The 24317-nt window shown below is 35.3% G+C and overlaps 1 pseudogene; it reads left to right on the top strand.

The window, feature by feature from the left end:
* The first annotated feature begins 20556 nt into the window (after window positions 1-20556).
* On the top strand, window positions 20557-21083 carry LOC110196654 (translationally-controlled tumor protein homolog; annotated as a pseudogene).
* Window positions 21084-24317: the final 3234 nt, after the last annotated feature.

Below are 24317 nucleotides of genomic sequence, written 5' to 3'. Positions count from 1 at the left end.
TGGGAAAATTGGAAAAGAATGTTGCAGAAACTAGCATAGACCAAAATCTCACACCATATATCAAAATAAAATCAAAATGCATTCATGATTTATACAGAAAGGGTGATACTATAAGCAAACTGATAGAGCAAGGAATAATTTATCTATTAGATTTATAGAGAATGGAAGAATTCATGAGCGAACACGAGATAGAGAACATTATGAAATGCAAAAAGGGTAATTTTGGTTACATTAAATTGAAAAGTGTTTGCACAAAGTCAATGCCACCAAGATTAGAAGGAAGGCAGAAAACTGGGAAAGAATTTTTACAAGTGTCTCTGAAAAGGGCTTCATTTTTAAAATTAATAGAGAACTAAGTCAATTTTATAAGAATACAAGCCGTTCCTCAATTGATAAATGGTCAAAATATACAAAAAGGCAGTTCTCAGTTGAAGAAAATTTTCTAGACTATTTTTTAAATTATTTTTTTCTAGACTCATTTTTCTAGACTATTTATTGACTTTAAATTTTATTTTAAGGGGCAGAGCCAAGGTGGTGGAGTAAAAGCACTGACTTGCTTGACGTCTCCCACATAACCCTCCATACAACTGTAAAAAATTTTTCTAAAAAAATTCTGAAGCAGCAGAACCCACAAAAAGACAATGTGAAACAAATTTCCAACCCAAGACAATCTGGATGGTTGACTGGAAAGGTATATAGCTTGGGGTGGGGACAGGAATGCAGTCCGGTCTAGACATGCATGCAAAACAGGCCTCAGGGAAACTGCAGTAGGCCTCAGATCTCAGGTAACTGTAGCAGTTTCCAGACTCCTCAACCCATGACCTCCAAAGACAACTTAGAAGGTCAGTATAAAAGATCTGTGACTGAGGTGAGACAGAAGTCAAGTCCCAGTCCCAATCCCTGCACATGGCCCCACGGTAGCAGCTGCTTTCAGAGCTTCTAGCCCACAGACTGAGGGGAAGCAATGAAGGGAGAAAAAAGTTTTTAAAACAAATGTTAAAAAAATTGTTTTCACATGTAACTGGGAAATAAGATATACAGGAATTTGCGTATAGAAATCTATCCTGCCCTACAGGAAAATTGAAGGGGAGAGGGATAAGAGAAGGGGGCAGAGAGACAGAAGGAAGGGCAGATTAGGGGAAGGGGTATTCAAAATGTATGCCATCTTGGGATGGGGGGAGGCATGAGGTGGGGAGAAAATTTGGGACTCAAAATCTTGTGGAAGTTAATGTTGAAAAGTATAAATAATTTTTTAAAAAAATTCAAAGAATTAAAAAAAGGAAAATTACCAAAAAAATCATTTTAAAATTAGGTTCTGTCCACAATAAGGGCAAGTAAGCACAATCCCAAGTTTCAGAGTTGTTGTTGTTGTTGTTGTTGTTTTCCTGATGTTTTCAGAGCCGATTCTAGTAATCTGAAAGTTCTTGGTATTCCAAGGTGGTACAGTCCAGGGAGAGTTGTGATCACTGCTCTCATCTTTGCCCTGCTCCCTGCAAATTTAAATGCTAGCACATTTATTTGCCCTGGAATTGTGAACAGGTCTTCTGCTGTCAAGCAAGCCACAAGCTGTAGTGCTTCCTCTTCTTTTCCTTGAAACTGGAACAAGATTCCCTGTTCCCTCCTGACCAAACACAAACACTCTTTTTTATCTTTGAATTGGAACCCAAAACAGAGTATTGACAATAGAGTTGCAAATCATCGCCATGTGCGTCCAGTGCTAGTAAAGTTAAAAAAAAATCTCTTTCTGACCATTTGTATTACTCCGTTATTGTCTCTAGGCTGAAAGCTTTCTAAACAACTGCTGTTATTGTTGTTGTAGCCTCATCCAAGGTGCAGAGTTGGTGTTCCTGCCATTCTTGGGGCTGGCTCCCTCCCAAATATCACAGACCTCTCCTGACAACCCCCTAAATTGTCTTAGGCTGTGAAAGTCTGACCCTGACTTTTCGTTGGCTCTGCAATTCCAAAATTTAATTTGAGGAGTTATTTTAAAGTCATTTGGAGGGCTATGTTGGGGGAACTCAACTGGGTTTCTACCTTTACTCTGTCACCTTGACTCTGCTTCTCCTGCTTATTATTCTTTTAGTAACTCTGAATGAGTGTTCAGCAGATTCTTGCAAAGGTGGTTAAAATAATTGCTTTTTTTGAATAGTACTAGGACATAAATTCATCTTTCCTAGATTCCATGAAATCATTCTTTTTTTTTCTTTCTAGTGAGGCAATTGGGGTTAAGTGACTTGCCCAGGGTCATACAGCTAGTAAGTGTTAAGTGTTTGAGGCTGGATTTGAACTCAGGTCCTCCTGACTCCAAAGCCAGAGCTCTATTCACTGAGCCACCTAGCTGCCCCATCGTGAAATCATTCTTGATACAAGTCTGGGAGCAGACAAAACAATGAGGGATGATCAATTAATCAATAAACATTTATTAATTACCTACTATGTGTTAGACACTCTGAAAAGCACTGAGTATGTACTTTATCCTTTTATAACATGGTTTTGATTTTTTTCTATGTGTCTATATTTGGAAAGCTTTTTGTTTCACAGAGTTCAGAGATTATTTGGTATCATGAAATCTCCAAAAAATGTTGTTCTTGGTTTTAAAAGTTTTAATGTTATATGTCTAGAGAATTTTGGACAGAAGGCCTATGATTATAACCTAGCTCTAATACCTTTAATTTATTGAATTTTCAATAATAATTTTAAGTCTACATTCATTTGTTACTTTATGAAAAAAAGTAAGTGTCATATATAATGCAAGATGCCAAGCTGTGTCTTATTGGCTATTTAGAGACAGATAGAACATTGGGCCTGGAGTCAAGTAGATCTGAGTTAAAATTTGGTATCAAACGCTTCCTAGATTTAACTTCTGTCTGCCTCAGTTTCCTCAACTGTACAATGGGGATAATAATAGCATCTACCTCCCCAGATTATTGTGAGGATCAAATGAGATCATATTTGTGAAGTGCTTGGAACAGAGTACTACTTAAATACTTGTTTCTTTTCTTGTTATTTGATTGGTGCTAAATTTTTGCAACTTACACATTTTCTATTTTTTCCTCCCCATAATCTACACTGTTAATAAGTCCAGGTTTCTAAAGAATAACAGACCTATAATGTGTACTGGTGGTGGTGACCTAGTTTTGAACTGCCATCATAAACCTCTCTGTTCATATAAAAGAATACTTTTCAGCCGTTTGCTTGATGACTTTTTGTTGACAGATTGCTGGTTAACTTCTTGCAGATATTGTCCTTTTGATTCCACTCTTGAATCTTAGCTATTTCATATTCTCCATCTGGAAGTAAACCACTTAAATTTGCATGTCTATGTGTTTTAAAAATATTCCTGTAAGTTTTTAGTCTATTTCTTTTGTGTGCTGAGAATATTTTCTAATCTCCTTTTTCCTCCTTTTGGACAAGGACATCTTGATCTTTCTATAGCAACCTTTGCATTATGGTTCTGGTGCTTTGTTATTATACTATGAGTTTTTTTTAGGATATTTCCCCAATCTGCTATAGTTTCAACATCCCAAAAGTACATGTTAACTTACAGAACTTAATTGATTTAAATGCATTTTCCCATTCAAATTTAATTTCAAAGTAATCTCTTAAATATATAGCCACACGTTTTTTCCTCTTTGTAATCTTTATACTCAATGTATCTTGCCTGGAAGAGACCAATGTATCTATAGGTATGTCTTTCGTCATTTGGTTTTATTTGAACACTGGATTCAATATTAGGCAGCCAGATGGTTCAGTTTATAGGGCACTGGGTATGGAGTCAGGAAAACCTGAGTTCAAATCTGGCCTAAGACCCTTATTAGCTATGTAACCTTGGGCAAATCACTTAACCTCTGTTTGGCTCAGTTTCCTCAACTTATCTTAATAAGGATAACAATAGCATATACCTCCTGGGGTTGTTGTGAGGATTAAATTAGATAATAATTGTAAAGCACTTAATACAGAGCTTGCTACATAGTAGGTACCATACTACTTATTATGATTATGATTAATTAAATATTATATCCTTTATTTTCTCTCTTTTCTTGGTGTCTGAAGCCAGATTTGAACTCAAGAAGATGAGTCTTCCTGACTTCAGGCCTGGAGCTCTATCTACTGTACCTCCTAGCTGCCCCTTGGAATCCATAGTCAATGATATTTTAGTAATATGCTAATGTCATATACAGGGAACAAGTGGTGAGGCAGGTTTAACTGGACCAAAGAGTACATAAAGGGGAATAATATGAAATAACTGGAAATGTTGAAGAAAAAGATAGTGAGGAGTCTTAAATGTGAGGCTGAGGAATTCATTTTTTCCCCTAGAGACAATAGACAGCGCTTAAAGATTTCTGAAATTAGTGGTGATATGGTCAGATCAGTGTTTTAAGAATATCAATTTGGCATCTATGTCAATGCTAGATTCGAGGAGGGAAATGGAAGGAAAGAGACCAGTTTGGAGACTTATGTAATTTTTCAAGTGAGGGGTTAATAACTGCCTAAACCACAAAATAGAAGATATGTGAATGAAGAAAAAAAGGATAAATGAGAAAGATATAATGGGCAAAATGTGGCCATTATTTGGATATGGGTGTATATAGGAAGGAAGAATGACTCCATTCTTCAGTAAATGAATAGAAAAAATTATAGTGAAATCCACAGAAATAGGGAAAGAAAGGTGTTTTTTTTTTTTTGTGAGGTATGTATAATGTCTTCTGCACTGCACATGCTGAGTTTGAGGCATGTCCACCAGATAGTAAGAACTTACCAAATAATTTATTCAACTAATGTAGTCTTGAAGAATTGAGAAACATCTCTGTCACAATAAAGCATCTTAATAGAAACATTAAACAAAACAGAATTTTGATATAATGAAGGTACGTGAAACTGCAAAATCATAAAATATTAGACCCATTCTTTCTTTGAAAAAAATATCACTTGCTGGAGAACTTTCATCCATTTTGCTTTTCCCCAAACCTATTTTTCATATTCAACTCTGTATATTGATACAGAAAATACTTAATATCTTATCATAGCCGATGCCTATACACACAAAAGTGTGAGATTAAAAAAAAAAGGTTTGATTAGAAATGGCATAAGGACATCTTGATCAATTAATCAATTTTTAAGTCTCAGTCTATGAATTTTGGTTTAGGCCTGTAATCCTTGGTACTGAAGGAGGCAAAAACTCATAAACTGCTTAAATTTAAGAGTGCTGAGCTTCAGCAGTCTTAGCTAATGGGATGTCCTGATTAAGTTCTGCACAATTATATTGAGCTCCTGGGAGAGATGGGGCTACTAGGCTACCCAAGATGGGGCAAACCAATTCAGGTCAGAAATAGAGTAGGTCAAAATCTCCATGCCAATAAATACTGGAATTGAGTTTTTGAATGACCCCTGCCCTTCCACCCCACCCCAAAAAAATAAAACTTTAAAAATACAAAATAAGCATACAATAACAAAAAAAAAGCTTCTTAATGATTGCATCAATGTCCATCTATGCAACAATAAGAGTAACCTCCTGCTGGAAACCTGACACTAACAAGAGTAGGAAAAAATATACCATTTAATTTAATACTTAAGGTGATGAATAGATGACTAGGCCTGGATTCAGGAAGACCTGAGTTAAAATCCAGCCTCAGACATTTACTAGCTGTGTGATCCAGTTATCTGTAAAATGAGCTGGAGAAGGAAATGACAAACAACTCCAATATCTTTGCCCTTAGAAGAAAAAAAGGGTCATCAAAAATTGGACAAGATTGAAGCAATTGAATAACAACAACCTGTAAGAGATATTTTGGGCCAAGATGGTGGCATAAAGGCAAAGATTCACCTAAGCTCTTCCCCACACCCCTTCAAATACCTTTGAAAATGACTCTAACCAAATTCTAGGGCAGCAGAACCCACAAAAAGACAGATGAAAAAAATTTCCAACCCAAGACGACTTGGAAGGTCAGCAGGAAGGGTCTATCACACCTGGATAAGAGTGAAGTACAGTCCAGCAAAGGTCGTGCCAAAAAATCCTCAGGCCCAGCAAACCAGGATAAGGCCTTGGGAACCACTGAATCTTCAGTAGCAGGGGCAGAGCTGCTACTTCTGGAGCTCTCAGCCCAAAGACAGTAAGGGGATTGAACAACTGGTCAGAAGGAGATCACAGGGGTCTTTTGCTCACACTGAGGCAGGACTTTATTGCTTTACTAATACTCAGGTCCAGGTCAAAGCCCTGGGTGGCATTCCAAGGGTTAGGGGAAATACTAACATAGCAGAATTTCTAGCCACAGGGCATGGGGGACCCTCCTTACAGTTCTAGGAGAGAAAAGAGTGCTTTTGGTTGCTCACAGAGCAAAACACAGACCAGGAGAGTAGTAAACACCTCTTCTTAGATCATGCCACCTTAGAAAATCTGGAAACTTACAGGTATGTTTAAAAGTATCTCTAAAAACCTGCATAAAACCCCTGAAACTTGGGAAAATGCACCCTTCACCCTATAAGCAGAGTTGTAGTTTAACAAACAGTTAAAAGTCAAGTAATAGGCTGGGAAAATGAGTAAACAACAAACAAAAAACTCTACCTATAGAAAATTATTATGGTAACAAGTTAGATCAAAACACATTCAGAAGAAGACAATGAAGTCAAAGCTCCTACATCCAAAGCCTCCAAGAAAAATATAAATTGGTCTCAGGCCATGGAAGAGCTCAAAAAAGATTTTGAAAATCAAGTAAGAGATAGAAAAAAAATGGGAAGAGAAATGAGAGTGATGGAAGAAAATCATGAGAAAAGATTCAACAGCTTGGTAAAAGAGACACAAAAAATACTGAAGAAAATCACACCTTAAAAATCAGACTAAGGCAAATGGCAAAAGAGGTCCAAAAAGCCAATGAGGAGAAGAATGTATTAAAAAGCAGAATTGGCCATGTGGAAAAGGAGGTCCAAAAGTTCACTGAACAAAATAATTCATTAAAAATTAGAATGGAGCAAATGGAAGCTAATGAATTTATGAGAAATGAAGAAGTAACAAAACAAAAACAAAATAACACAAAAATAATAATAATAACAACAACAACAACAACAAGCAGAAGATGATGTAAAATATCTCATTGGAAGAACAACTGACCTGGCAAAATAGAAATTGAAAGAATCCAGCAATCACCTCCTGAAAGAGATCCCAAAATGAAAAGTGCCAGGGATATTATGGTCAAATTCTAGAGCTCACACCTCAAACAACAAAATGTTGCAAGCAGCCAAAAAGAGCAATTCAAGTATCTTGGAATCAGAATCAGGATAACTCAAGATTTAACAGCTTCTACATTAAAGGATCAGAGAGCTTGGGATATGATATTTCACAGGGTAAAGGAGCTAGAATTCCAGTCAAGAATCATCTACTATGCAAAACTGAGTATTATCCGTCAGGGGAAAAAAAATGGATATTCAATGAGATAGTGGACTTTCAAGCATCCTTAATGAAAACAAAACAAAACAAAACAAAACATAAGTCTCAAAAGAAGTATAAAAAGATAAACAAAAAAGGGAAATCATAAAGGATTTAATAAGTTCAAATTATTTGCATTTCCACATAGAAAGATGATATTTATAAGTCATAAGACTTTTCTCATTATTATGGTACTTAGAAGACTATCATATGTAGACAGAGGACACAGGTATGAGTTGAATATGAAGGGATAATATATAAAAAAATAAAATTAAGTGGTGAGAGAGGAATATGCTAGGAGAAAGAAAAGGACAAGGAGAATGAGGTAAATTATCTCATGCAAGGAAATGCTTCTACAGTGGTGGGTAAGAGGGAGGAAATGAAGGTGAGTAAGTGAACCTTACTCTCATCAGAATTGCTTCAAAGAGGGAATAACACAAACACTCAATTGGGTACAGAAATTTATTTTACCCTGCAGAAAAGTAGGAGGAGAAAGGGGTAGGAGAAGGGGTTGATATCAGAGAGGGCATATTGGGGGATGGGGTAGCCACAAGTAAAATACTTTTGAGGAGGGACAGGGTGAAAGGAGAGAGAGACAGAATAAATGGTTGTTGGGGAATAGGATGGAGAGAAATACAGTTACCAATAGTAACTGAAAAAATAATTTGAAGTAAGTTTCTCTGATAAAGGCCTCATTTCTCAAACATATAGATAACTGAGTCACATTTATAAAAATGAGAGTCATTCCCCAACTGATAAATGATTTAAAGATATAATCAATCTTCAGGTTAAGTAATCAAAGTTATCTATAGCCATGTAGAAAAAATATTCTAACTCACTAATGATTGGAGAAATGCAAATTAAAACAATTTTAAGGTACTACTTCATGCCTATTAAATTGGCTAATAGGAGAGAAAAGATAAATGACAAATACTGGAGTGGATGTGGGGGGAAATGACACATTAATGCATTGTTAGTGGAGTTGTGAACTGATTCAATCATTCCAAGGAGTAATTTGGAACTATGCCCAAAGGGCTATAAAGCCAGGCATGCCCTTTGGCCTAACAATACTTCTATTAAGTCTGTATTCCAAAAGAGAGAAAAACAAAAAGGAAAGGCACCTCTATGTACAAAAATATTTGTATCAGCTCTTTTCTTGGGATAAAGAATTAGAAATTGAGGGGGCTGAGCCAAGAGGGCAGAGTAAAATCAGTGACTTGATTGAGGTCTCCCTCCAAACCCCTCCAAATATCTATAAAAATGGCTCTAAACAAATCCTAAGCCAGCAGAACCCATAAAAAGACAGAGAAAAACAAATTTACAGCTCAAGACAGCCTAGATGGTTGATCTGAAAGGAATATTGGGTTGAGCAGGAGAGGAGCACAGTTTGGCATGGGCACACAGGCAAGGCAGGCCTCAGCAAACCTGGAGCAGTCCTCAGAAGACTGAGTCACATGCAGCTGTGGTGCTTTCCAGACTTCTTAACCCATGAAAGCCCAACACATCTTAGAAGGTCAATGGGAAAAGTCTGTGAATGTAGTGAGAGAGAGAAGGGTAGTTCCAGCCCCAGTCCCCAAAGTTGGCCCTGGGACAGTGGCTGCTTCTGGAGCTTCTGGCCCACAGACTGAGGGGGAATCAAGGGGCTGATCAGAGGGGGATTTCAGGGATCTCTTTGCTGGTGCAGGATTCTCTTGCTTTGCCTGTGTTTGGATCTGGGTCACAGTTCTGGGTGGCAGTCCTGGGGTGAAGAGGAGTGCTGGCATGGTGGAGCCTGTAATGATGGTGCAGAGAAAATCCTCCTCACAGTTCCAGGACAGAAAAGAGCACTTGTGGTCACTTGTAGACCAGAGCATAGGCCAGGAAAGGAGTAAACACCTCATCCAAGCTTATAGCAACTTGGAAGAATTGAAAACTTACTGGTGCCTAGAAGTATCTCTGAAAACAGTTACACAAAACCTCTGCAACTTGGGAGAATACATTCTCCACACTGGAAGCAGACACTTACCTTAACAAAGAGTTTAAAATTCAAGTAATTGGCTGGGATCATGAATAAACAAAGGTCCAAAAACAGTCAGACCATAAAATATTTCTTTGGTAACAAAGAAGATCAAAACATACAACCAGAAGAAGACAATAAAGTCAAAGCTCCTACATCCAAAGCCTACAAGAAAAACATGAATCTTTCCCAGGCATTGGAAGAGCTCAAAAAAAAGATTTTGAGGAACAAGACAAGTAGAGGAAAAACTGGGAAGAGAAATGAGAGTAATGAAAGAAAATCATGAAAAACAAGTCAACAGCTTGCTAAAGGAGACCCAAAAAAATACTGAAGAAAATAACACCTTAAAAAATAGCCTAACCTAAATGGCAAAAGAAGTCCAAAAAGCAAATGAGGAGAAAAATGCCCTAGAAAGAAAAATTGGCCAAATGGAACAGGAAGTCCAAAAGATTACTGAAGAAAATACTTCCTTGAAAATTAGAATAGAGCAATTGAAAGGTAGTGACTTTAAGAGAAATCAAGACACTGTAAAACAAATCCAAAAGATTGAGAAAAAAATGTGAAATATATGTGAAATATATCATTGGAAATATCAATTGACTTGGAAAATAGATCCAGGAGAGAGAAAACTTGAAAATTATTGGACTATCTGAAAGCCATGATGAAAAAAAGAACCTAGGCATCATCTTTCAAGAAATTATGACAGAAAACTGCCCTGATATTTTAGAAGCAGAGGGCAAAATAGAAATTAAAAGAGTCCCCTGATTTCCTCCTGAAAGAGATCCCCAAAGGAAAACTACTAGGAATACTGTAGCCAAATTCCGAGTTCTGAAGTCAAGAAGAAAATATTGCAATCAGCCAGAAAGAAACAATTCAAGTATTGTGGAAACACAATCAGGATAGTACAAGGTTTAGCAGCTTCTACATTAAAGGACCCAGGGCATAGATATTCTGGCTGGCAAAGGAGATAGATTTACAACCAAGAAGCATCTACCCAGCAAAACAGCATAATAGTTCAGGGGAAAAAATGGTCATTCAGTGAAATAGGAGACTTTCAAGCATTCTTGATGAAAAGACCAGAGCTGGGATAGAAAATTTGACTTTCAAATAGAAGACTCAAATGAAACAGGAAGAGGTAAACAGGAAAGAGAAATTGTAAGAGACTTATTAAGGTTGAACTGTTTACATTCCTGCATGGAGAGATGATATTTGTAACTAGTGAGACCTTTTTCAGTATTAGGGTGGTTGGATTGGAGGGGGGGGGAAAATATATATATATATATATATATATATATATATATATATATATATATTATATATATATATATATATATATATATACATATATATACATATATATACGTATATATATATGTATATACATATATACACACACTCACACATACATGCATACATGCATACGTACATACATAGAGGACACAGGGTGAGTTGAGAATGAAGAGGTGGTATCTGGAGAATAAAAGTAATGAGTGAGAGAGGATTATACTTGGAGAAGGAGAAAGGAAGAGGTAGAATGGGGTATATTATCTCATGTGAAACAGACAAGAAAAGGCTTTTATGGTGGAGGGGGAAATGGTGAAAGGTGATTGGGAAAGAGTGAATCTTATTCTCATAGGATTTGTCTTAAGGAGGGAATAACCTACACACTCAATTGGGTATGGAAATCTATCTTACCCTACAGGATAATGGGGGGGAGGGAGGAAGGGGACAAGAGAGCAGGAGGATGATGGAGGGGAGGGCAGTTTGGAGGAGGGGGTAATCAGAAGTAAACACTTCTAAGGAGTTCAGGGTCAAAAGAGAAAATAGAATAAATGGTGTGTGGGATGGGATGAAGGGAAATGTACTTAGTTTTTCATAACATGACTACTATGAAAGTGTTTTTTATGACTACGTATGTACAACCTGTATTGAATTGATTGCCTTTTCAATGAGGGTTGGTGGGGAGAGAAGAAGGGAGAAAATTTGGAACCCAAAGTTTTAAAAATACATGTTTAAAAATTGTTTTCACATGTAACTGGGAAATAAGAGATACACAAAATAGGGTATAGAAATATATCCTGCCCTACAGAAAATAGAAGGGGAAGGAGATAAGAGAAGGGGGTGGAGAGATTGAAGGGAGAGCAGATTAGGGGAAGGGGTATACAGAATGCATGCCCTCTTGGTGTGGGGGGTGGGATGAGATGGGGAGAAAATTTGGAAGTCAAAATCTTGTGGAAATGTATGGTAAAAACTAAAAATAAATAAATTATAAAAAGAAAACAAAAGAATTTGAAATTGAGGGGATGTCCATCAAAAGGATAATGGCTGAACAAGTTGTGCTATGTGATTCTGATGGAATATTGTAAGAAATGATGAATAGGATGCTGTCAGCAAAATCTGAAAAGACTTGCATGGGCTGATGCAAAGCGGAATCTTCTCTGTGCAAAGTAGCAGCAGTATTGTAAGATAATCAGCTGTGAATGACTTAGCCATCCTTAGCAATTCAACAATTGAAGGCAACTCTGAAGGACTTTTGATTAAAAATGCTATCCAACCCCAGAGAAAGAACTGATGGTGTCTGAATAGTGATTGAAGCATAAATTTTTTTGTTATTTTATTTCTGTTAAGTATTTTTGTCTCTGTTTTTTTCCATAACATGTCTATTATTGATATTTTGCATTACTACACATGTATAACCTATATCTAATTTCTTACCTTCTCAATGATGAGGGGTAGGGAGGGAGGAAGGGAGATAATTTAGAACTCAAAGTTTCAAAAACAAACATTAAAAATTGTTTTTACATGTAAGTGGGGACAAATAAAATGCTAAATTACAACAAAAAAGAAATATTTTGGGACAGCTAGTTGGTCCAGTCGATAGAGCAGTGGCCCTGAAGTTATGAAGACATGAGTTCAAATCTGACCTTAGACACATAACACTTAACCCTAGCTGTGTGACCCTGGGCAAGTCACTTAACCCTAATTGCCTAAAAATAAAATGAAAAAAAGAAAAAGGGAGAAAAAAGAAGTATTTTGTAACATGCAGTTCAAAGTCTGAAGGCTCTTAAAAAAGTACAATGAGATACTATTGCCGAATGGGTGGGCCATTTTTATTCACGAGGATATTTCATCAAATTCCTTGGCAATATTAAGAAATTGCTGTTGAATAAGGCCTAACAGACACATTCTGAACCATATGGTAGTGATTTTTGTAGTGATTTCAAAAATACAGTACAACATATGTGTGTATACATACACATAGTTGTGTATAATATGCATATGTATGTGTATGTATATATGTGTATATATGTATACACGCATACATATATGTATATATCTGGCTTCACGATAATCTTATGAGGTAAGTATTATGGATGCTGTTATCCCTGTTTTAAAGATGAGGAAATAGGTTCAGAAAAGCAAATTTCTTTTTCCATATTTGCATATCCACATTAGTGATAACAAAATATGGGATTTGTATGTAGCTTTTTAAACTAAAGGTTTGTCCAGCACTTTATACAATATACCATGTTGCCTCTCATTATAGCAGAGTTCTGTTGTCTCTTTAAAAAAAGAATCTATGAAACAACAAAGTGAACTAAAAAAAGGATAGTTCTGTTCTAACAGTAATTGAGTGATACAGTGGAGAAGAGTGTTGAGCCTGAGGTGAGGAGGACCTGAGTTCAAATTCAGTCTCATATCCTTAATAGCTTTTTATCTATGGGCAACTCACTAAAGCTTTATGTACCTCAGTTTTGTCAGTTGTTGTTACAACTCCTAGAATTGTTGTGAGGATCAAATGAGATAACCTCTTTAAATTGTTTAGCACAGTACCTAACAGATAGTAGTACTTAATGTAAGCTAGTTCCCTTCCTTTCTGAGCTTTGGGTCATCACATATTGTATGTTTATTTTCTTCCTCAGAACTGTTACCTTTTAGAAGGAGTGAGCGGCAGGGGGAATGTCATACTGGAGCTCTCAATGATTCCCCACTCATAATTACATCACTTCCCACTTCCACTGTGCTGAGTATCAGCTGATCACTTTAGACATGAGGGAATTTGCTTCCTCTCCATAAGTGAGAGAGTATCTAATGTCATTTGTATTCACCTCGGGCAGACATTCAGCCTCTGCTCATTTCATCAAAGAACTATTTATGAGGCTGTAAAAAAGATGAGTTTCTCCGAATAGTCTCCAAATTAAACTTTTTAAAGTTTAATGTTGGCACACAAGAATAATTACAGTTATAAACCATTAAACATTTAGAGAAAATTTATAGGACTGGAAGGAGAAAATTTACAGCTGTGGCCTAATACAATAAATTTTCACTGTAAAAGCAGTTCCACAGAAACATTTCTATTTGGAACTTTAGAAAAAGAAAATACCTTATTGAGATCACCCAAATACCCAGGCAATATACTTGGACATTATTTATAAAGAAAGATGAATTCCTTTGTAAGATACTGTTAATTAACCTTATAGGAAAGAGCTCAGTATTTTTATTTTTCTAACATCAGTAAATAGAGTGCTCTGAATTCATTTGTAAGGATAAACTACAGACACTGTGTTATCCTAGAAGGCATTTCAATGCCTTATAATTCCCTGTCTGTTCCTCTTTCCCCCAATTTAAAATGTAGTGAGTATTAAAAATGACAGGGCCAAGCATATCTCTGAACTAAAATCAGAATTTCATTTTATTTTTCTTAGAAAAGCTCTTGCAGTTTAATACTTGAATACTGCAATGAATCTGTGACTTCAAGCATTTAGGTATTCCCTACAGCTATACAAATTGCAACCCCTCCTTGCCTGCCTATCTTGTATTGCTTTTCTCTATCCCTCTCATAATTTCCCCAGAAGAGATCCAACCCAGAGGAGATGCTGAGACTATCGTCACTTTATTTCCACATAAGGATGCTTATTGCCTGTTTTTCCATTTTCTCTTGTTCTTACATTCACCCTTGTTCTTCCATGTGAACAAATAATTTTTTCCATGTGTATTTCTTTGATGATATTACTGACAATTATTTTCACATTTCTTCATTTATATTATGCTACAGACTGCTAATAACTCAAAATATGCCTCTCCACTCTCCATTAGGTGACCTTCAACTTAAAATTGTCAAATATAATAGTATCAGGAAACATATTCCTAGTAAACTTCCAAAGCTCTCTCACATCTAAAAGTATATTTGTTGGAGAAGCTTTCATGTCTTATTGAACCTAAACCTAGGTCATTTGTCATAACAATCAATAGTCATCATCATTCTTTGCAGGTGTCAAGTGATGGGTCATCTAATTTGAAGGTCTAATTGATGCAGTTATTAGGGTGCCTGGGGAAAAATAAAGAAGAAAATAGCTTTTAGGTGGTTGTCAGTTGCTTTTTAACAATCCAACCAAAATGACTCTTTATCTAGCTGACTGACTGATCAATTTTTTTTTCACTTTCCACAAAATTTTATGTAAGTATTACATTTTCTATAAGGTGTGACTATTCCATTTAGATCAGCTTTGTCCAGACACATAACTAGAGACATCACCAAAGGATGTAGTGCATAGGGCATTGGACTTGTAGGCAGAAAGACTTGGATTCAAATCCTTCATTAGACATTTATTAGATAGGTGATTTGGGGCAAATGATTTGAACTCTTTGTGTCTCATCTTCTTCATCTGCATAATGAAAAGGTTGGACTTGATGACCTCAGCATCCCTTCTTGCTATAAATACATGATCCTCTCAACTAAATAGAATATATGTCTCATAATGGAAGAAGTTTTTTAATCTACTTTCCTTTATTGTTTACATCAGCAACATCAAATTTAGGCCCATGTCCAAAGACAAATGGAAATTCTTTTGTCAGGCCTTTATGAGAATGTCAAGTAAGACAAGAGTTAGTGTCTATGTGTATTATGCCAATTAGTGGAATTTTTAAAATCTCCTTAAGAATTCATCATAGGAGAAATAAACATTATGGTAAATCAGAGAACCATCTTTCACATTCAGCAAAGTCAGAATAAACATGACAAGATGTTATTATGTATAATATTAACATAGCAATATCAATATAGGATAAAGATTGGCACTGGATTTGTAACTTCATAGTGTAGGGAACTCCTGAGTAGGGAACCTCCCTCTGCCAATATAGATTGACACCTTCTCTGCAACTTACAGTTTAAAGAGTTATTTAAAATACTCAGAGATTAAATGACTTGTTCACAATCACACAGCCATTTTGTTTTAGAGGCAGAACTTGAACCCAGGTCTTCCTGGCTTTGAGGACAACCCTTCAACCACTATACTACTCTGCCAATATAAGAACAAGAATGAGTTGTTTTATTAGATATAAATAGATAAGAAGCAAAATAGATAATAGATAGGATAGATAGATAGATAGATAGATAGATAGATAGATAGATAGATAGATAGATAGATAGATAGGAAAATAGATGCAATAGTATCATGACAAAACAGTGATTGAATAGTAAGAGATTCTGGGTTTAAATTTCAGCTTTTGTGCTTATGACCTGTATGACCTGGAATAACTCATTTAACTTATGTTGTTCTCGCTAGCTTTCTTATCTATAAATGCATGTTGTGGACTTGTTAGCCTTAGAAACCCTTTCCATGTCTAGATTTATAGTTCTATGACCATGTTGTCAGAGTATTAATTATAATTTCCTCTTTGGATTTCACTTGTTGTTTGTCCTTCATTCTCAAAGAGGACCAAGACATCAGGAATGTGATGTCATGGCTTGCAAATAATCCCTACATAAAGGACATTAATCCTAATAAAGCTTTTATTTCTCAGGTATCTATCAACAACTAACCCCCTACTTCCCACCAGACAGTTACATTACTCAGTATACTTTCACAGAAATCAGCTAGACTTAGAAAGTCAGGGGAAATATGGGTTCACCTTCCATGTCTGACTCTTGCTGGTTAAGTGAGCATAGCTTTATAGACTAATAGTATCATATGGATTTATTCTTAAGAGCTATGTGGTTTCACTCATATTTATTTGAGAAACTTCTCTACAACATCCCAAATAAGTGAACATAGACATTCCTTAAAGATTGACAGTTAGGATGAGCTCACTTCCTCCTTAATCAGTTAGTTTCCCTTTTGGATAACTCCAGTTTGCAGGAAAAAAAAATACACACACACACACACACACACACACACACACACATACACACATATATGCATATATATTTACAGCAAACCAAATTCTGCTTCTCTGAAACTTTCAATCATTTCTCCTATTTATGTCCTCTTGGGTCAAGCAAAAGAAGATCATAGCTTCTCTGACTTGAGATCACCTAACCTAACTTTATTATTTTATGGATAATGAAATTGATTTTCCCAAATTCACACAGTTAAGTTTCAGAATCATCATTCCACATGATTCAAACATCTTTGACTGTATCCATTGAATGTTTTTTTCTGGTGGATAAGATTACCTCCTATATAAAATGAAAACAACCTCTCAGATAGTGGGACAGGACTTGCTCCAAGATGTACAGTTGAATGCCAAATCTTGCTGCTAGTTCCTTGCCCCAGAATCCCAGAATAGAAAGGGCACAGGGAGATCTCTCTCTCTCCCTCTCTCTCTCTCTCTCTCTGTCTCTCTCTCTCTTGTGTGTGTGTGTGTGTGTGTGTGTGTGTGTGTGTGTGTGTGTGTGTGTGTGTTTGTATGTAGGGGGCCATTGGACTGGAAGAGACACTGTCATGGGATTCCAGTATTTTCCACTGTGGTAACAGAAGCTGTAGAGGGTTGTTACAATACCTTATAAAATTCTCACAGTACACGATACACAATAGTTTTGGTTGCCTGACTCTTGGCAAACTTCGCAGTGAGGCATATTATAGATGTTGACCACCATGGTACTAAAACAAATGTTAGAAAGTCAGTGGGAGAAGAGAGAAAATTAATGCATTTTCATAAAGCTATGAATTAATCCAAGCATTCTGGAAAGTAATTTGGAATTTTGCCCAAAATGTTCCTAAAATTTGAATACTCTGACCCAGTGCTACTCCAAAGGATCAAATAATGGAAAAAGATAGATAGAGATATAGTATATGTATGTATGTATGTGTATGTGTACCTACATACATAATTATAAAATATAATATATGCATATATGTATGTGACATCCATATCCTTATCCATATCTATATATAACCTATCTCTGGATCTATTAAAACATGTAGATACAAAATTGCTTATTTTGTTGTGTTCAAAAACTAGAAAATAAGGGACTGCTCATGAATTAGTGAATGCTTATTGAACAAATTATAGTACATGATATATGAATAGAATAGAATGCCATAAGAAACTATGAAGGTTGATGGTTTCAGAGCAACCTGGGAAAATCTGTTTGAACTCACACAGAGTGAAGTGAGCAGAAACACAACAATTTATACAGTAACAATATTATAAAAAAGAAACAACTTAGAAAGACCTGAGCCACTTAATACAATAACCAAACACAATTCCAGAAAACCTATGATGAAATATGTTATACACCTTTGACAAAGATGTTATGGATTCAGAGGGGCAGATTGAGATGTATAGTTTTGTACATGTCTAATGTTTTGCTTGACTATGCAAATGTGTCACAAGGCTTTGTTTGGTTTTTCCAATGTAGGTGGTGACATAGAAGGAAAAAAGGAATTTTTTTTTACTTAAAAATTAAATAAAAACAGTGATCCTTCTCCTATATGATGATTTGTCAAACAAGGATAGGTATTATATGCTCACTACTGTTATGACATTAGGCAGATCTCCTACCTAAGAGCCACAATTATCAATGGCTTCTCTCAGGATAATTTTTTTTCCTTCTGGTGTCATCCCAACTCATTTTTATGATGGGGTTAGACCTTTGTTTTCCCCTTAATGATCATACTTTAGAGAGTAGTAAGGAAATCCGTATTAAGTACCAACTATGTTCCACACAGTATGCTACATTCTTTACAAATATTAACTAAGCTATCAAGGAGTATCATACTATATTGCAAGATGTTTGTGGATTTAACAATATTCAAAGAAGTTTTAGACTCAACTGTAATGCTGAAGCAGTAGACCTTTTTCATAAGTACACATTAACTTACACAAAGGATGGTGGAAGCTGTAGTTTGAAACACCTAGTCACATGAGGAAGCGTGAGGAATCTAAAAAAACAGAATCTACAATTTCTCAATGACTGTCTCCTGAGTCAGTGACAGTCAGATTTTAATCCCCAGAAGACAAGGAAGACACATGTGTATCTCAGTTGGTGGATGATGTTTTTAGGCCATAGATGCTATCATCTTAGGGTCACAGGAGGAGGAAGAGGATTGATTGATCTTGTGAATGACCAACCTCTGTATAGCCCCTGTTATGGTTTCTCAATTCTTTGTAGGTTTTTTTTTTTTTGGAGAGACCTCAAACACTGATGTCAAACTCAAACAGAAACATGGTCAAATAATCCGAATATAAAGATTACTGCAGACCGCATATTGACTAAGTTTTAAAATGTAAAATTATCTATGTTTTATTATATTTTATTCATTTTGTTACATTTTTCCTAATTACATTTAAATCTGGTTTGGGCTATATTTTGGAGCATTGTTGGCTGCAGAGTTGTATCTTTGAAACTTTTGTTCTCCTGCTCAAAAAAGCAGCTAAGCAATATGTGAGAAAGTCAGGGAGTTTATTGAAAGGAAAAAAGGTCTTGGTCATGTATGTCTGATTAGGTTTCCAACTCATAACAATCAAGTATGTTCTAGGAACTGGTCAATAGTCTCTTCCACATCTTGGAAATGTCTAGAGATAGAGAGTCCCAGGAAAAAAAAAAGGGAGCATGTATGTCATACAGAATGATTATTTGGATAAAAAATCAGAAATGGCTTATTTTAATGTCTGGCTCCTGGACCACTATGAGGCCAAAAAGCATTAAATTATTCCCAAGTTCATTTCTAGACCACATTACTCAAATCGAGTACAAGAAGGTCAATTTCATGTTTATTCACAAATGAGTAAGTCACACGCCAATCATGGCAATTTGTTTTCTCATGTAATTGTCCATCTAAGACTTCTTATACAAACCAAAACACAACTCAGATTTATTTCACCTATTCCATTTCTGCTGTTGATCTTGACCACTCTCTTTTTTCTCAGTATAGATTTACTACTGATAACTGCCTTTAAAAACAAACAAACAAAAAAACAAAAAAAAATGATTTTGTATCCACAGAGACAAAGATTTTACTTTGATATTAGTAAAAGCAGAAGTTATTAAAATTTTATGTGATTTCTTTTTCTTTTTGTCTTATGGAAGCCCTTCAAGGGTTTATGGTATTCTTTTCACATGATAAAATAATATATACCACCTAATATCATTGTGAAGAAACTTATGCATTTTTGTTTTATGGATAGTTTTGGTTAACTTTTAGTTTTAATTAAACAGTTTTAGTGTTCTATATTTCACAATGAGTTTGTAGCCTAATCCTAACATTCTCTCTTTAAAGAAACAAACAAACAATCTTATTTCAGTGAGTCAATAAATATTTATTAACCCTTTACTACGTGTGGGCAATAAGCTGCTGAAATTTGCATCATCATTCCACCCTTTCATGTCTAACTTTGCTTTACTAATTATTCTTTTCCTCTATCATCAACCTCCTGTATCATCAGTTTCCTGTATCATCAATCTCTCCATGTCCATTTGCAATAATATACCAATATGGCTGTTTCTTTCCTGTCCTTAAAATAAAATAAATCATTCACTCAAACCTGATACACTTTTAAGCCTCTGTCCTATATTTATTTATTTTGGGTAATAAACAAACTTATTAAAAACTAGACTATTTGAAGAGATTGCCCTTTATCTTTATAACAATTTTAGCACCTAATTTACATAAGAGACACACACGTATTTTTAACATTAAATGAATGTATAGTAATTCCACATCTTGTGTCATGCTTATTGAAAGCTTATTGTCTGCATTTTCTGCCTGTATTTTGTCAAATTCACTCATCTTGTTTTCTCTGCCCACTCCTCCTCCCCACCTCCAAAGGCCTCTCTGGATGCATTACACTCACACAGAGGTCAGGGCCCAGGCAGTGCCAACTCAGCCCCTGATGCCTTCTTCCTTCCACCATCATGATCATCTACCAGGACCTCATCAGCTGTGATGAGATGTTCTCAGACATTAGAAGACCCAGGAGATCCCAAATGGGCTGTGCCTGGAGGTGTAGGGGAAAATGGTCAGTAGGAAAGAAGCTACTATTGATGATTCACTCATTGGTGGAAATGTCTATACTGAAGGTCCTGGGGGTGAAGGAACAGATACCACTGTAACCACCGGAGTTGACATAGTAATAAACCATCATCTGCAAGTAACTAGTTTCACAAAAGAATCCTATAAAAAGTACATTAAAGACTACATGAAATCAATCAACGACAGACTTAAAGAATACAAGCCAGATAGATTAAAACCTTTTATGATGGGAGCTGTAGAACAAATCAAACACATCTTTGCTAATTTTAAAAACAATCTGTTCTTCATAGGCAAAAACATGAATCCAGATGACATGGTAGCTCTCTTGTACTTCCGTAAGGATGGTGTGACTCCATACATGATTTTCTTTAAGGATGATTTAGAAATGGAGAAATGTTAACAAATTCAGCTGATTACTTTAAATCACAAGTCATCATAACTGGCTACTGCTTTTTTTCATCTACACAACACCAGAACTTCGACTAACTTGGACTGATGTCATATTGAGCTTTATTCATTTAATTTTTACTTTGATTTATTTGGAGTGGAGGCATTGCTTTTCAGAACATGTCATGTAGGGTGTCTAAAATAAAACACATTTAAAACCCCACTCAAAAAAGTCACTCATTCCCCAAACCTTTGAACACTTGAGATTTGCTACTCGATCTAAACTGAACTCTATATCACTTAATTGACAAAAACAATAATACCCTTTTATGTCTTTCATCCTCTTTGACCACACTCTATATTTGATCATGTCTTCCTTCTCAAAACTCTTCTTTCTTATCACACTGATTTTTCTTGGTTTTCCTTTAGTATTTCTATTTTCCTATCAACTTTGTCTTAATATTTTACATTCTTCAAGTTCTTAAATTTTCCTTTTGTTCTTCCTGTCATTCCCCCTTCTCTGTCCCTTGGCCATTTTATTTGTTCCTACATCTTCCATTTTCTCCTCTAGATCAGATCACTCCCAAATCCATATCTTTACTTACTTCTCTTCAATCCTTATAATTAATATTTTCACTGTTTTTCATCATTGCCACAAAGATATTTACTCAAAGCTTCAAATTATGCTATTTACTATTTCCCAGCCAAAGACTCATCATTTCTAACCTTTACAGCATTATTTATGCAACTTACTCTCCCTCGGATATCCTCCCTACCCTTTTCCTCTTCCAAATCTCAACTTGATTTTTAAATTCCAGTTCAAAATATACTTCCTCTATGAAGTCTTCCTTCATCTCCCATGTCCTCTCAGTGATAGTGGAATTTATTTGTATATATTCTGACCTTCTCCTTTTTTTTTTCTATATTCCCTTCATGACACACATTGTATTCTATCTTTTGCTCTGTTTTTTGTTGACATTTGATGCCCCACATTGGTAGATTATAATAATAACTCACATAGATATAGCACTTTTAAGTTGAGCCTAACAATAACTGTCAAGTAGGTAATTTGATCTCAGTTTAAATATGAATGAAACAAAGAATTAAAATGTTATGTGACTTACTCATAGTCACCCAAGACCTAAATGTTAGATGTGGGATTTAAACCAAGGCCTCCCTGACACCAAGGCCTCCCTGACACCAAGTCCAATATTCTATTTACTAAACCATACACACTCTCATATAAACTACATAAGGGAAAATAATTGACATGCATCTTTGTATCTTTTGCAGTACATAGAATATCTAGTAGGCACTCAGTCAATGTTTTTTTTTTATATTAATTGAATATATGTTAATTCAATCTCGTTGCTTTTCAGTTGGCAAAGAAAAAAATATATTTTAATTTCTCAGCAATCCTGATGGACTTTGTAAGATGATTTGACTTTGAGTTCAATGCTAGTAATTTTACTGATAATAGAAAAAAATCTAGAAACTCTAAAGTTACAAGGTTGTTGTTTTTAAAGTAGGCATTTTCTGTATAGTGTTCATAGACATCAGTTATTAGAATGTATTTCTGTAAAGAATAGGTACACTGATTTAGCATAAAAAGAAGATATAAAAAAATTTCATTGGTCCATTATGTATTATAATACTACTCAGTCTTATAGAAGGGAAGAAATATAGACTGTTAAATAAGATCCATTGGAGCAAAGGCATGGGTGAGTAAGGTATTGAGTATGTGGATAAATGTCACCACTCACCAAGAATCAAGCTGAGAAATTTTGTATGTCAACTATCTGAGCAAAATGCTCTCTTAGGTAATGTAGAAATTGATTATCATCTAATACTTTTCTTAGTGATATTTTGTCTAATAGTTGTGTAGAAGTAGGGATTAGCATAATTATAGTTACTAAGAAGCAGGAAAAAGGGGAGAGAAAAGGAAATGAGTTATGGAGTCAGAAAAAAAAGAAATGTTTCTTAGGTGGATTGGACTCTCAATGCTTGATATTTCACTGCCTACAAGCCCATAATCTGTTGACTTGTGTAATCAAGTGAAGAAACGATAGTGATGGATGTTGGGTGATTATAATTTCTGTGTTGTTTTTCCAGCCATCAGAAGTCTGAAGTGTTTTCAGAATTGCTGCAGCTGCAACTGATGCCATTTCTGAGCAATGAGCATAACAATTTGCAAATATATATGGATTAGTACGTTACTAATGTGAAGCTTGGAAACCAGCAAGTTGTACAGCTGTTCATCTACAGCTTGTAAATGTCCAGTCCTCTAGGAATGGGACCTTTTGTATGTTAATGGGGTGGCTGCCAGCAGCCTTTCAGGATAGCACCAATAGAAACTATAAATCATGTGTTCACCTGAAAGGTATATTCTTCCACCCTCTTCACCAGTAAGTGGAAAAGTAAAATTTGGGTTTCAATGTCCACATGCTCATTTCATGTGTATTGCATGTGCATGAAGCTGCTAATTGACTGAAATAACTAAAGATAATAATCAGACCTTTTCTTGGGTTTTATGTTGCCAAAAAAGTTTCCAGGAAATCTGTTCCCTAGAGCAATTTTTTGTACTTTACCTCTCAGTGCTTAGTCAGCATCAAAGTATAATGACCCTAATTCATTTTTTTTAATCTTCAATTACTACTAGTGAAATGATTATTAACATGAACACTAAAGATTATATATATATTGCCATAGCTATCTATCCTAAAATGTATATATACACACATATATACACACATATACACATATATATACACACAAATACACATATGTGTGGATTTGTTTCTTCAACTGTGTATTTTATCTGTGTCTGCCTGTTTTAAACAACTATTCTCATGATGGAAGAATGAAATTACATATATTACCTTCTCTAATAATCTCTTCAGAAATTTGTCACATTTTGATGGTAAATGTTTTTAAGATGTATTAGAGCTTTGATGTTCAACTTTTAGATTATTCTTCTCATTCAACAAACACAAATATATTAATTCCAAAGTTATGCAAAGGACTTTGCAGGTGATTATTTCTTCACTCCTTGTATCCTTCCTTTGACTTTCTTTTTATTTGTATCCTAAATGTTGCAAAGTCACATTGTGGATATTGAATAACAAATCTTGTTCTTTTTGTTATTAAATATATGACTTTTATTCTAAAATAATATTCAAAATATTTGATAGATGGAAAAGAAATTTTTTTTTGATGCTCATTCAAATTCTAATGATATAAAAAGCAAGGGAGCAAG

This window comes from Phascolarctos cinereus, unplaced genomic scaffold (assembly GCF_003287225.1).
Source record: "Phascolarctos cinereus isolate Bilbo 61053 unplaced genomic scaffold, phaCin_HiC Scaffold_4;HRSCAF=312, whole genome shotgun sequence".
NCBI lineage: Eukaryota > Metazoa > Chordata > Mammalia > Diprotodontia > Phascolarctidae > Phascolarctos > Phascolarctos cinereus.
This window is presented reverse-complemented; position numbering and strand designations above follow the sequence as displayed.